Source organism: Phyllobates terribilis, unplaced genomic scaffold, assembly GCF_046119375.1.
Source record: "Phyllobates terribilis strain yellow unplaced genomic scaffold, ASM4611937v1 Scaffold_7__3_contigs__length_470593459, whole genome shotgun sequence".
NCBI classification, from domain to species: Eukaryota; Metazoa; Chordata; class Amphibia; order Anura; family Dendrobatidae; genus Phyllobates; species Phyllobates terribilis.
This window is the reverse complement of record NW_027362767.1, coordinates 282449255-282461838: the sequence shown is the minus strand read 5'-3', so window position 1 is coordinate 282461838 and position 12584 is coordinate 282449255.

Here is a 12584-nt window from a genome sequence, read left to right as displayed (position 1 = left end):
AATGTCATTTTAACATTTTACAACCTTAGCTGGCAATGTGGTGTGTGACACATAATCAGACACTTCCTGTTTTATTTATGACGGAGGGACTCTGAAAGTCATAAAACCTATTTTTATAGGGACATCAGACGGCCCTTACTATTCTTAAAAGACCAGCAGTCGGCCATAGCTATTGTTAGAGAGCCATCACCCGGCTATGCTTTGTTGTTCCCATTATTAACAAGTCGGTCTCCTATATTGTTATTGCGTATCCAGTGACTGCAAGGGCTGCCAAAAATTTGGACGCAACCCAATACCCCTTTGAAGAGACATAGAGGAGGGTCTCAGTAAAAAATGTTTTCCCATTATAAAGGAGGGGGTCTCCTATATGTGGTAATGCCCATGCTGTGACTGCAAGGGCTGCCAAAATTTGAGAAAAACCCCACTAAGAATTTAAAGACACATAGAGCAGGGCCACAGTAACAAGGTATGACATGTTCCCATTAAAAAGGAGAGGGTCTGCTATACAGTTATAGAGTATGAAGTGAGTCCAACGGCTGACAATTTTAGGAAAAACCCCACTAAGAATTTAAAGACACATGGAGCAGGGCCACAGTAACAAGTATGACATGTTCCCATTAGAAAGAAGAGAGTTTGCTATACACTTATAGGGTATGCAGTGAGTCCAACGGCTGACAATTTTAGGAAAAACTCCACTAAGAATTTAAATACACATGGAGCAGGGCCACAGTAACAATGTACGACATGTTCCCATTAGAAAGGAGGGAGTCTGCTGTACAGTTATAGGGTATGCAGTGAGTCCAACGGCTGACAATTTTAGGAAAAACTCCACTAAGAATTTAAAGACACATGGAGCAGGGCCACAGTAACAAGGTACGACATGTTCCCATTAGAAGGGAGAGAGTCTGCTATACAGTTATAGGGTATGTGTAGCACCCCGAGGGTTCGGCCGCTACAGGGGTATTGCACCTCAGTCCAGAGGTGTGATATTCCACTCCCGGGTAAGGATGGAGTATGGACCAGGGCTCAGTTAGCTGCATACAGCACACACACCCCATTTCCGAGGGACAGCTCAACGGTGCTCCCACTAGACAGAAGTGCAGGCACGACCGACTATGTCCCTGCCTGCATTGGGGAGGGGGGAGGAATACCCACTGATGTAGGAGCAGATAGGGGTTGGTTCCTGAGCGTAGATAGGAGCTCATTGGTTGCTGGTCAACTAGGCTCATGGTCAGAGGGAGGTATAAAAGGTGGGCACCATCTTAGAACAGTGTTCAGTCTGTGAGGAGAGGAGAGCTGACAGGGAGCAGCAGCTCAGGCTGAGTGCTGCTCCAGAGGCAGGCCTAGGGAAGAGGCCGGAGCCTGAGAGAAGGAGAAGTGGGCCTGGAGAAGAGGCCAAGGGAAGGAGGAGAAGACAGAACAGGAAAGAAGGAGAAGAGAGAGAGAAACAGAAGGGCTCAGGAAATAGAAGGTGGAAGGGACCCTAAGAACCCACGAGAATCCAGGGTGAAGGGTCAGGCAGATTAAGGGTACCGGATCCCAAGTTGGTGGAGGAGAAACTACCCTCAGCCAAAGACCGGTCGTCGTGATCATTTATTGGTGTGACACCTCATCAAACCTGCTAGGAAGGCACCATATAGGACAGCGGAGGACGGGGCCCACGTTTACCCGCACAAGTCCGCGGCAGCTGGACAAAAGTGGGTCACTGGTGAGGCAGGCCAGAGAAAGGATTAAAGGGGGTCCTGTGCCATGCTCCTGAACTGCCTGGGAGTTGACCGAGACCCTCACCTGGTGGACGCAGCACGGCTCGGGCAGTCATTCCCTGCAGAAGTGACTTGGATATTAATCGTGAGTAAAGACCCTGGACTGCAGTACGTTGTCTGTGTGCTTTTTCGCTCCTCCGGCACTACCGGTACTGGGACTCTCACCACCATCACTCCCACCATCCACTACACTGCCCTGGGGCCGCACTCTTCCCGTGGGGAGTCACATCATCCCAGCTGCATACATCATCAGCCCCAGCGGTCTGCCCTGCAGCGGCGGTTCCTAACAGGCGCAATCCACGGGTGGCGTAGTCGGACATAATCAATAGCACATAACGGACTACCACTGGCCTGACCACCCTGAGCCACGGAACCGGGTTGCCACTACTACTCCCATCGTTCCCTATTGCCCGGATCCGAGTGCCCCACGGCCCAGGGGGCGAGTCATATGCAGTGAGTCCAACGGCTGACAATTTTAGGAAAAACCCCACTAGAATTCAAAGACACATGGAGCAGGGCCACAGTAACAAGGTACGACATGTTCCCATTAGAAAGGCGAGAGTCTGCTATACAGTTATAGGGTATGCAGTGAGTCCAATGGCTCACCAATTTTAGTAAAAACACCATTAAGAATTTAAAGACACATAGAGCAGGGCCACAGTAACAAGTACGACATGTTCCCATTAGAAAGGAGAGAGTCTGCTATACAGTTATAGGGTATGCAGTGAGTCCAACGGCTGACAGTTTTAGGAAAAACCCCACTAAGAATTTAAAGGCACATAGAGCAGGGCCACAGTAACGACAAATTCCCATTAGAAAGGAGAGAGTCTCTCATAGTGTTGGCCTATGCAGTGAATGCAAGGGCTGCCAAAAATTTGGAGGCACTTCAATGCCCCTTGGAAGAGATGTGGAGGAGGGCCTCATAAAAAAATGTTCCCATTAGAAAGGAGCGGGCCTCCTATACTTGTAATGCCCATGCACTAAGTGTATGGGCTGACAAACATTTACCCCTGGGGGGTATACATGAACATACTGTATCAAAAAATCTTTTTACGGGCATCATAAACACCCTTTAAAAAAATCAGGTGGGTGTTGCATCACGGACGACGGTCACCCTGGTGATATGGTGGTGGAGGATGAGGAGAAGGAGGAGGACAAGAGCAAATAGCCAAAATCAGGAACCCATGTGTGGGTGTGAAAAGGTGCATGGGAATACACCTCCCAAGAAAAGACTCTGGATTTGAGTTTATGTTACGCTGCTATCATTCGGTGGTATTGAGAAGTCTGGCCCAATCCAGCCCTTATTCATTTTTATAAGAGTCAGCCTGTCAGCATTTTCAGTTGACAGGCGGATGCGCTTATCAGTTATAATTCCACCAGCGGCACTAAAAACCCGCTCTGATGAAATGCTGGCGGCAGTGCAGGCCAGGACCTCCAACTCATAGAGAGCCAGTTCATTCCACGTATCCAGCTTGGATACCCAATAATTATAAGGCACAGCGGAATCACGGAGGACGTTGGTACGGTCGGCAAGGTACTCCCTCAGCATCTTCCCAAACTTTGCACTCCTTGTGAGAGTACCCCGCGCCTCAGGGCCTGTCTGATGGGAGGGTCTGAGAAAGCTCTCCCAGAACTTTGACAGTGTTCACCTGCCTCTGCTGGATTGAAGTTGTGTCTCTCTCGTCTATACTTCTTGGTAATCCAACGAAGTGTGCCCTCTGCCGCCAGCGTTTTCAGATGGGAATTTTTTTAATAGTTCCGCAACAAGGGCCTTCTGGTACAGCCCCATTTTTGAAGACCTGTCCGCCTCAGTAATAAGAGATATAAATTTCTCCTTGTAGCGTGGGTCTAGAAGTGTCACCAACCAGTAATGGCTGTCACCCAAAATTTTGAGAACGCGAGGGTCATGGGAAAGGCAGCGTAACATAAACTCAGCCGTGCGTGCCAGACTTCTAACAGGCAAGACTTCCGTGTCCTCACCAAGAGGATGACTGACCATGCTCTCCTCCTCTCTGTCCTCTGGCCATCCACGCTGAACAGACGGTATGACAGGTGTGCAGGTAGTACCGTCTATAGTGCATGAAACTAGCTCCTGTCCCTCCTCCTCCTCCTATTCCTCATAGTCACCCAATCCACATTGGGATGAGATGAGGCTTGGCTCTGTGTAATCACCATGTATGGTTCTTTGCTCCATCTCATCGTGCCCCTCCTGCAATGCATCCTCTTTGATTGTGAGCAGAGAGTGTTTCAGAAGACAGAGAAGTGGGATGGTGATGCTAATTATGGCGTCATCGCCGCTCACCATTTTGGTGGAGTCCTCAAAGTTTTGGAGGATGGTACATATGTCTGACATCCATGTCCACTCCTGAGGTCTTATGTGTGGAGTCTGAACTGAATAGAGACGGCCTTGTTGATGCTGGTACTCAACAACTGCCCTCTTCTGCTCACAAATCCTTGCCAACATCTGCTGTGTAGAGTTCCAACGCGTGGGGACATCACACTGCAAGGGCGGCGGCAGCTGTAGCTACTTTCTAAAATGGGCACACTGGCGGCGTACTTTAACAAGCAGATCCGGCATCTCTGGGTAGAATTTGAGAAACCGCTGAACCACGAGGTTAAGCACATGGGCCAGGCATGGTACGTGTGTGAGCTCGCCTCGCCTCAGAGCCGCCACCAGGTTCCGGCCATTGTCACACACGAGCATGCCTGGCTGTAGATTCAGCGGTGTGAGCCACAGATCTGCCTGCTCTTTAAGAGCAGTTCACAACTCTTCAGCATTGTGCGGTTTTTCACCTAAGCATATTAGCTTCAGCACAGCCTGTTGCCGCTTGGCCGAAGCAGTGCTGCAGTGGTTACAGCTTGTGACTGATGTGGTCATTTCAGAGATGAAGACTGAAGAGGAGGAGGAGGCTGAGGAAGATGAGGTGCAGGAGATGTAGACAGTGGGGGCAACCCTGATTGACCTAGGGTCCGCAATCCTTGGTGTCGGGAGGACGTGTTCCGTTCCAAGGTCCGACTGGGTCCTGGATTCCACTATGTTAACCCAGTGTGTTGTCAGTGAGATGTACCGTCCCTGCCCACAAGCACTTGTCCACGTGTCCGTGGTTAGTTGGACTTTACCGGTAACTGCGTTGTTGAGAGCACGGCTAATGTTTTGGGACACGTGCTTGTGTAATGCGGGGACGGCACCCCGGGAGAAATAATGGCGGCTGGGGACCAAGTACCGTGGGACGGCCACCGCCATAAGGTTGCGTCTCCACGAGCCTAAAAGGCAACATTTCGACCGCAAGCAGTCGTGAAATGTGAGAATTTAGTAGTGTGGTCTGTGGGGCGTTGGCTGCATACTTGCGCTTGCGTTCCAAGGACTGGGGTATGGACAACTGAATGCTGCACTGGGACAAGGACATGGACATGCTTCCTGATGCTGCTACTTGAGAGTGTGCAATGACAGGTGCAGGGCAGGAGGCATCTTTGCATGCACCATGGACAGGGGATTGGCTTGCATCCACAACAGCGGAAGAAGCAATGGTGCCACCCGCAGACACTGTTCCTGGAACCTGGGGTTCGGCCTACAAAGTCGGGTGCTTTGCTGCCATGTGCCTGATCATGCTGGTGGTGATCAGGCTGGTTGTTTTGCCACCCCTGCTGATGATGGCCTGGCAGGTGGTGCAAATGGCCTTTTTGGGGTTATCAGCACAGTCTTTAAAAAACAACCAGACTCGGGAAGACCTAGCAGTTGTACTGGCAACTTCCTTTGTGTTGGTGTTACGGGGATTGGTTGCCTGCCTTCTGTCTGCGGCCACCACACTGCTTCTTCCTGCCTGTTGGGGTGCTCTGCCTCCCTCCCCCTGTGTGCTGCTGTCCTCGCTCTGCATGTCCTCCTGCTAGGTTGGGTCAGTTACTATATCTTCCACTTCCACACCCTGGTCCTCCTCCTGACTTTCTGGAAATTGTGTCTCAATATCGTCCACCTCTTGTGACACTTTCCCACCGTCGCCTTCGTGTGACCGTGGCTGCTCAAATATTTGGGCATTGCTACACGCGATCTCCTCTTGCCCCGCTTCAAGTCGACCAGGCGAGAGGCCCGAATCTATAAATGGAAAAGTGAACAGCTCTTCAGAGTGTCCAAGTGTGGGATCAGTTGTCTCTGGGTACTCAGCATGGTGGGAGGAAGGAGGATCAGGGTGAGGAATATGCGGTCCAGACTCACAGCTACTGAGACTTGACCGTGTGGAAGACAGGGTGGTGGTGGTGGCTAAGTGACTGGAAGCATTATCCGCTATCCAACCAACAACCTTTTGACACTGCTCTGGGTTCAATAGTGGTGTGCTGCTGTCCCCTAGAAATTAGGACAGGAAGGTCAGGTGAGAAGATGTGGATGTTTGTTGTGACACAATTTCGGCTTACCCACGGCCTTGTCCTCGGCCTCTGCATGCACCATTACCATCTCGTCCAGTTCCCCGTCCCTTGCCACGTGCCTTGCCCATTTTAAATGGAGGACAGTATCTTCCATGCTCACTACAAATGACTGAGTTTGGAGCGAACTTATATGTGATCCGTGTGACGGAGAAAACACAGTTTTAAATACCTGGCCTGTAGGTAAGTAGTTTGAACAGCAAACTGCTGTGAATTGCTTTACTGACACACTGAAAACATTTTTTTAATTGAGGCTAGAAACGGCAGTATTTTTTGAAAACGTATATGTATTCCGTGTGATGGAGAAAACACAGTTTTAAATACCTGGTCTGTAGGTAACTGTTTTGAACAGCAAACAAGTGTCAAAAAAATTGCTGACACACTGAAAAGAAATTTTTAATGGAGGCCAGAAATGGCAGTATTTTCTGACAAATATGTGAGCCGTGTGACGGAGAAAACACAGTTTTAAATACCTGGCCTGTAGGTAACTGTTTTGAACAGCAAACCTGTGTCAAAAACTTTGCTGACACACTGAAAGAAATTTTTAATGGAGGCCAGAAATGGCAGTATTTTCTGACAACTTATATGTGAGCCGTGCGACGGAGAAAACACAGTTTTTAATACCTGGCCTGTAGGTAAGTAGTTTGAACAGCAAACTGCTGTGAATTCTCATCAAGAGAATGCCAAGAGTGTGCAAAGCAGTCATCAAAGCAAAAGGTGGCTACTTTGATGAACCTAAAATATAAGACATATTTTCAGTTGTTTCACACTTTTTTGTTAAGTATATAATTCCACATGTGTTAAGTCATAGTTTTGATGCCTTCAGTGTGAATGTACAATTTTCATAGTCATGAAAATACAGAAAAATCTTTAAATGAGAAGGTGTGTCCAAACTTTTGGTCTGTACTGTATATTGTACCCATAAATAAATAATCTTATGAGAAAAAAAAATCAATAAAAGTACACATATTTGGTATCGCCGCGTCCAGAACGACCTGACCTATTAAACTGTCCCACAAGTTAACCCCTTTAGTGAACACGGTAAAAAAAAAAAGAAACATAAAACGATGTTTTATCATCATACCGCCAAACAAAAAATGGAATAAAACGCGATCAAAAAGATAATTGTAAATAAAAATGGTACCGCTGAAAACATCATCTTGTCCCGCAATATAGCTCCAACAACAGAAAAATAAAAAAGTTATAGCTCTCAGAATAAAGCGATGCACAAACAATTCTTTTTTTCTATAAAATAGTTTTTATTGTGTAAAAGCTCCAAAATATATTAAAAAAATAAATAAAAATGCGGTACCGCTGTAAACGTACTGACCCGAAGAAAAAAGCTACCTTATCAATTTTACCACACGCAGAACGGCATAAAAAAATAGAAAACATTCCTGAATTGTTGGCTTTTGTTTATTCTGTCTCCTAATAATCGGAATAGAAAGCGATCAAAAAATGTCATTTGCCCGAAAATGATACCGATAAAAACGTCAACTTGTCCCGCAAAAAACAATCCATCACATGACTCTGTCGGCCGAAATATGGAAAAAATTATAGCTCTCAAAATATGGCGATGCAAAAACTAGTCTTTGCAAAAAAATGCGTCTTTTAGTGTGTGACAGCTGTCAATCATAAAAACCCGATATGAATCTGGCATCACTGTAATTGCACCGACCCGAAGAATAACGTCGTCTAATCACTTATACCACACGAGGAACGGCGTAAAATAATAAACTTTAGGGTTAGGGTTGTGCTAGGGTTTGGGTTAACGTTGGGCTAGGGTTAGGGTTGGGCTAGGGTTGGGGCTAGGGTTGGGGTTAGGGTTGGGGTTAGGGTTGGGCTAGGGTTGGGGCTAGGGTTGGGGTTAGGGTTGGGCTAGGGTTGGGGTTAGGGTTGGGCTAGGGTTGGGGTTAGGGTTGGGCTAGGGTTAGGGTTGGGCTAGGGTTAGGCTAAGGTTAGGGTTAGGCTAAGGTTAGGGTTAGGCTTAGGTTAAGGTTGGGATTTTTTCAGAAGTAAAGAAAAAAAAATGACAACGATATGGTGACTAGTGAGCGCAAGTACTCGCTACTTGAATTTGCATTGGGTGCTTGGGTATGCACTGAGTATGGCGGGTGCTCGAGTGACATGCTTGAGTCTCCTCCCCAAATGTTTTGCAGCTGTTATACAGCAAAAAAAAACTGGCGGGGATTGCCTGCCATGGACGAACGATCCCCGCATGTTTTTTTGTGGTGTCAAATAAAAAAAACATGCGGGGCAGGGACTCGAGCATGTCACTTGAGCACCCACGATACTTGGTGCATACCCTAGTACCTGATGCAAACTCAAATAGCGAGCACTTGCACTCAAGACTAATGACAACTTATTCAATATGATGACTTAATGTTATCAAATTCTGTGTCGTACCTCTGGGTTCAAAATGTTCACTATACCCCTTGATAAAATCCTGGAGGGGTGTAGCTTCCAAAATGGAGTCACTGGGGGGAGGGTGGGGTGGTTTCCACTATTTAGGCACATCAGGGACTCCCCAAACGCAACCTGTTACCCTTGTGAAAATGCTAAATTGGGGGCTGAAAAACATTTTTGTTGAAAAAATTTGAAAATTTTATTTTTACGGTTCAATGTTATAAACTTCTGTGATGCACCTGGGGGTTCAGGGTGCTCACCACACATCTAGATAAGTTTCCTAAGGGGTCTAGTTTCCAAAATGGTGTCACTTGTGGGGGGTTTCCACTGTTTAGGCACATCAGAGGCACATCTGCTAATTATTCAAGCAAATTTTACATTCAAAAAGTCAAATGGTGCTCCTACCCTTCCGAACTCTGCCGTGCGTTCAAACAGTGGTTTTCCCACACATATGGGGTACCGGCTTGCTCAGGAGAAATTGCACAACAAATTGCATGGTGCAATTTCTCCTGTTACCCTTATGAAAATGCAAAATTGGGGGCCGAAAAACATTTTTGTTGGAAAAATGTAAAAATTTTATTTTTACGGCTCAATGTTATAAACTTCTGTGAAGCACCTGGGGGTTCAAGGTGCACACCACACATCTAGATAAGTTCCCTAAGGGGTCTAGTTTCCAAAATGGTGTCACTTGTGGGGGGTTTCCACTGTTTAGGCACATCAGGGGCTCCCCAAACGCAACATGACGTCCGCTAATTATTCAAGCAAATTTTACATTCAAAAAGTCAAATGGCGCTCCTACCCTTCCAAACCCTGCCGTGCGCCCAAACAGTGGTTTTCTCCCACATATGGGGTATCGGCTTACTCAGGAGAAATTGCACAACAAATTGCATGGTGCAACTTCTCCTGTTACCCTTATGAAAATGCAAAATTGGGGGCTGAAAAACATTTTTGTTGGAAAAATGTGAAAATGTTATTTTTACGGCTCAATGTTATAAACTTCTGTGAAGCACCTGGGGGTTCAAGGTGCACACCACGCATCTAGATAAGTTCCCTAAGGGGTCTAGTTTCCAAAATGGTGTCACTTGTGTGGGGTTTCCACTGTTTAGGCACATCAGAGACTCCCCAAACGCAACATGGTGTCCGCTAATTATTCAAGCAAATTTTACATTCAAAAAGTCAAATGGCGCTCCTTCCCTTCCAAACCCTGCCGTGCGCCCAAACAGTGTTTTTTCCTCACATATGGGGTATCTGCGTGCTCATGGGAAATTGCACAACAAATTTTGGGGTCAATTTTTTCCTGTTATCCCTGCGAAAATAAAAAAATTTGGGTCTAAAGTAACATTTTTTGTGAAAAAAGTTAAATGTTCATTTTTTTTCTTCCATATTCCAAAAATTCCTGTGAAGCACCTGAAGGGTTAATAAACTTCTTGAATGTGATTTTGAGCACCTTGAGGGGTGCAATTTTTAGAATGGTGTCACTTTTGGGTATTTCTGTCATAAAGGCCCCTCAAAGTCACGTCAAATGTGATGTGGTCTCTAAAAAAATGGTTTTGTAAATTTTGTTGTTAAAATGAGAAATCGCTGGTCAACTTTTAACCCTTATAGCTCCCTACTAAAAAAAAAAATTTTTGTTCCAAAATCATGCTGATGTAAAGTAGACATGTGGGAAATGTTATTTATTAACTATTTTGTGTAGCATATCTCTCTGATTTAAGGGCATAAAAATTTAAATTTTGAAAATTGCAAAATTTTAAAAATTTTCGCCAAATTTCCAATTTTTTCACAAATAAACACAAGTGATATTGAAGAAATTTTACCACTATCATGAAGTACAATATGTCATGAATAAAACAATCTCAGAATCAGGGGGATCCGTTGAAGCGTTCCAGAGTAATTACCTCATAAAGTGACAGTGGTCAGAATTGTAAAAATTGGCCTGGTCATTAACGTGCAAACCACCCTCGGGGGCAAAGGGGTTAAGATGCAAAAAAAATTATTCCTGGCCCCTGAGACCTGGGCCTATTTCTAGAAATATAACAGCAGCATAAGGCAGAACTGGAATGGAGCCTCTTGTGCTATATTCACTGCAGTCTGCTATATACACTGCCTGCCGGCCTATATACACTGCCTGCCTGATATTTCTGCAGATGGATTAGTCCTCAGAAGGACTGTTTGTTAAGATGGATATGTGTAATGTACGTTTTTTCTCCCTACACTACCTAATACACGATTAAATCTCTCCCTGACGCAGCAGCACCTCTCCCTACACAGTCTAATTCCGGAGTGACTGTGACGAGCATGGCGGCGTCAGGTCTGATATAGACCTGATGACGCTGTGCGGCCAGCCAATCACTGTAATGCCCACAACCAACATGGCTACGGCATTACAGTGCATGGCAGGCAATCCCTGCATGTTCATTGGCTCTCTAAAGAGCGCCAAACATGCAGGGAGGGGACCCGAGTTCCCGCGCGAGCAACCCGGAAATACTTGCTGAGCTTGTCGAGCACCATGATGCTCGGGCGAGTACCGAGGAGTGGCGAGCGCGTTCGCTCATCACTATTGCTCAGATGATGATCACAGTGTGCAGTTAGTGTTCAGGTGTCAGTTCTGTCTCATTACAAGCCAGACACCACTATATATTCTTATAGCGACCCTGTTGCTCTCCCTCTCTACGAATCACTTTTGCAGACCATCATCTACGTTTTGGGCGTTTGTTTGATAAAGGTTGTACTGACCGAACCGTCATATTAACACACCAAGATCTTCTCTTCATTCACTTTATTCTGGAATGCCGGATCTCTATATTTTTCATTACCACGGGGTTGGATCCGACCACCTGAAAAGGAAACCTCGTAGTGCCGTTTTTCTTACTACACAGACACCAGTATAATCCTACATGACTAGCAAATAAAACCTCACATTTTTTAAGAATGAAACTGTGATGGCTTATTTGATTATAGGAGTCTTCTCAGAATGAAATGTGTTTACCCCATAGTCTTCTATAGTAGAAACAAAACAAACAGAACTTTTCTTACTGAACCCTGCTCCGGTTCTGCCTTTCTGCCGCAGCTTACGAACTTTGTTGACAGGCTGCAAAAGTAATATCACGATTACAACGAACGTGACCGCTGCTTCCGATCACTGGGCTCAGCTGTTCTGCCAATGCAGACGGCATGAACCGCTGAACCCAGCGATTAGTTGCAGCCATCATGTGCACTGTCGTAGTGACATAACCACTGCAGCCTGTCAACAATCATCAGGAACAACAGTGGAGACCTGGTGCTATAGCAGAGGTAGGTAAGTAACCCTCTGGTTTGATATTTTTAACTTGTGGAAGACTATGGGGTAGAAAAGATTCATCTTGGAATCTCCTTCAGTATGCTTGTAACATTCATTTTCTAATATACAGGGCAGAACATCTCCAAAAGCTAACCTTACGTTCCATGCTCACCGGTCCGTATGGCATACAGCTTAGGACAGGTAATGTACATTTCTGTCTACGCATATATCTGATTCTTCTAAAGAAGGCGTCTGAACTAGCATGCAGATCCTAATGTACAGACATCAGCACTCGTGAGCTGAGTTTTAGTGCTATATATATTACACAGTAGAGCCCTATTAGTTCTCAGTTAACTGCGCCTGAGCCAATAAAGACACTTTAGGAACACTTCATTTAAAAAATTCTAAACACATTAGATTTACAGTACGGTATATAAAACCGGTGAAAAGCAACTTTGCACGTTATGTATAAAATAGCGTTACATAAAACAGTGCTATGAAATAGAATAATCTGCAGACACTAGACCATTCACACACCGGCCATGGAGCTATGTCGTAAAACGAGCCATATAAATGTCATAGATGGCCATATTAGACTCATGGGCATTATAAAGAAGGATTTATTTATATCCGGAAAACCTCAGCGCTAATGAATTTACAGCATCCCAGGGAATGAGATGTTATGTTGAAGCTCTTAAGGGCACAGCTGTTGGTTTTAC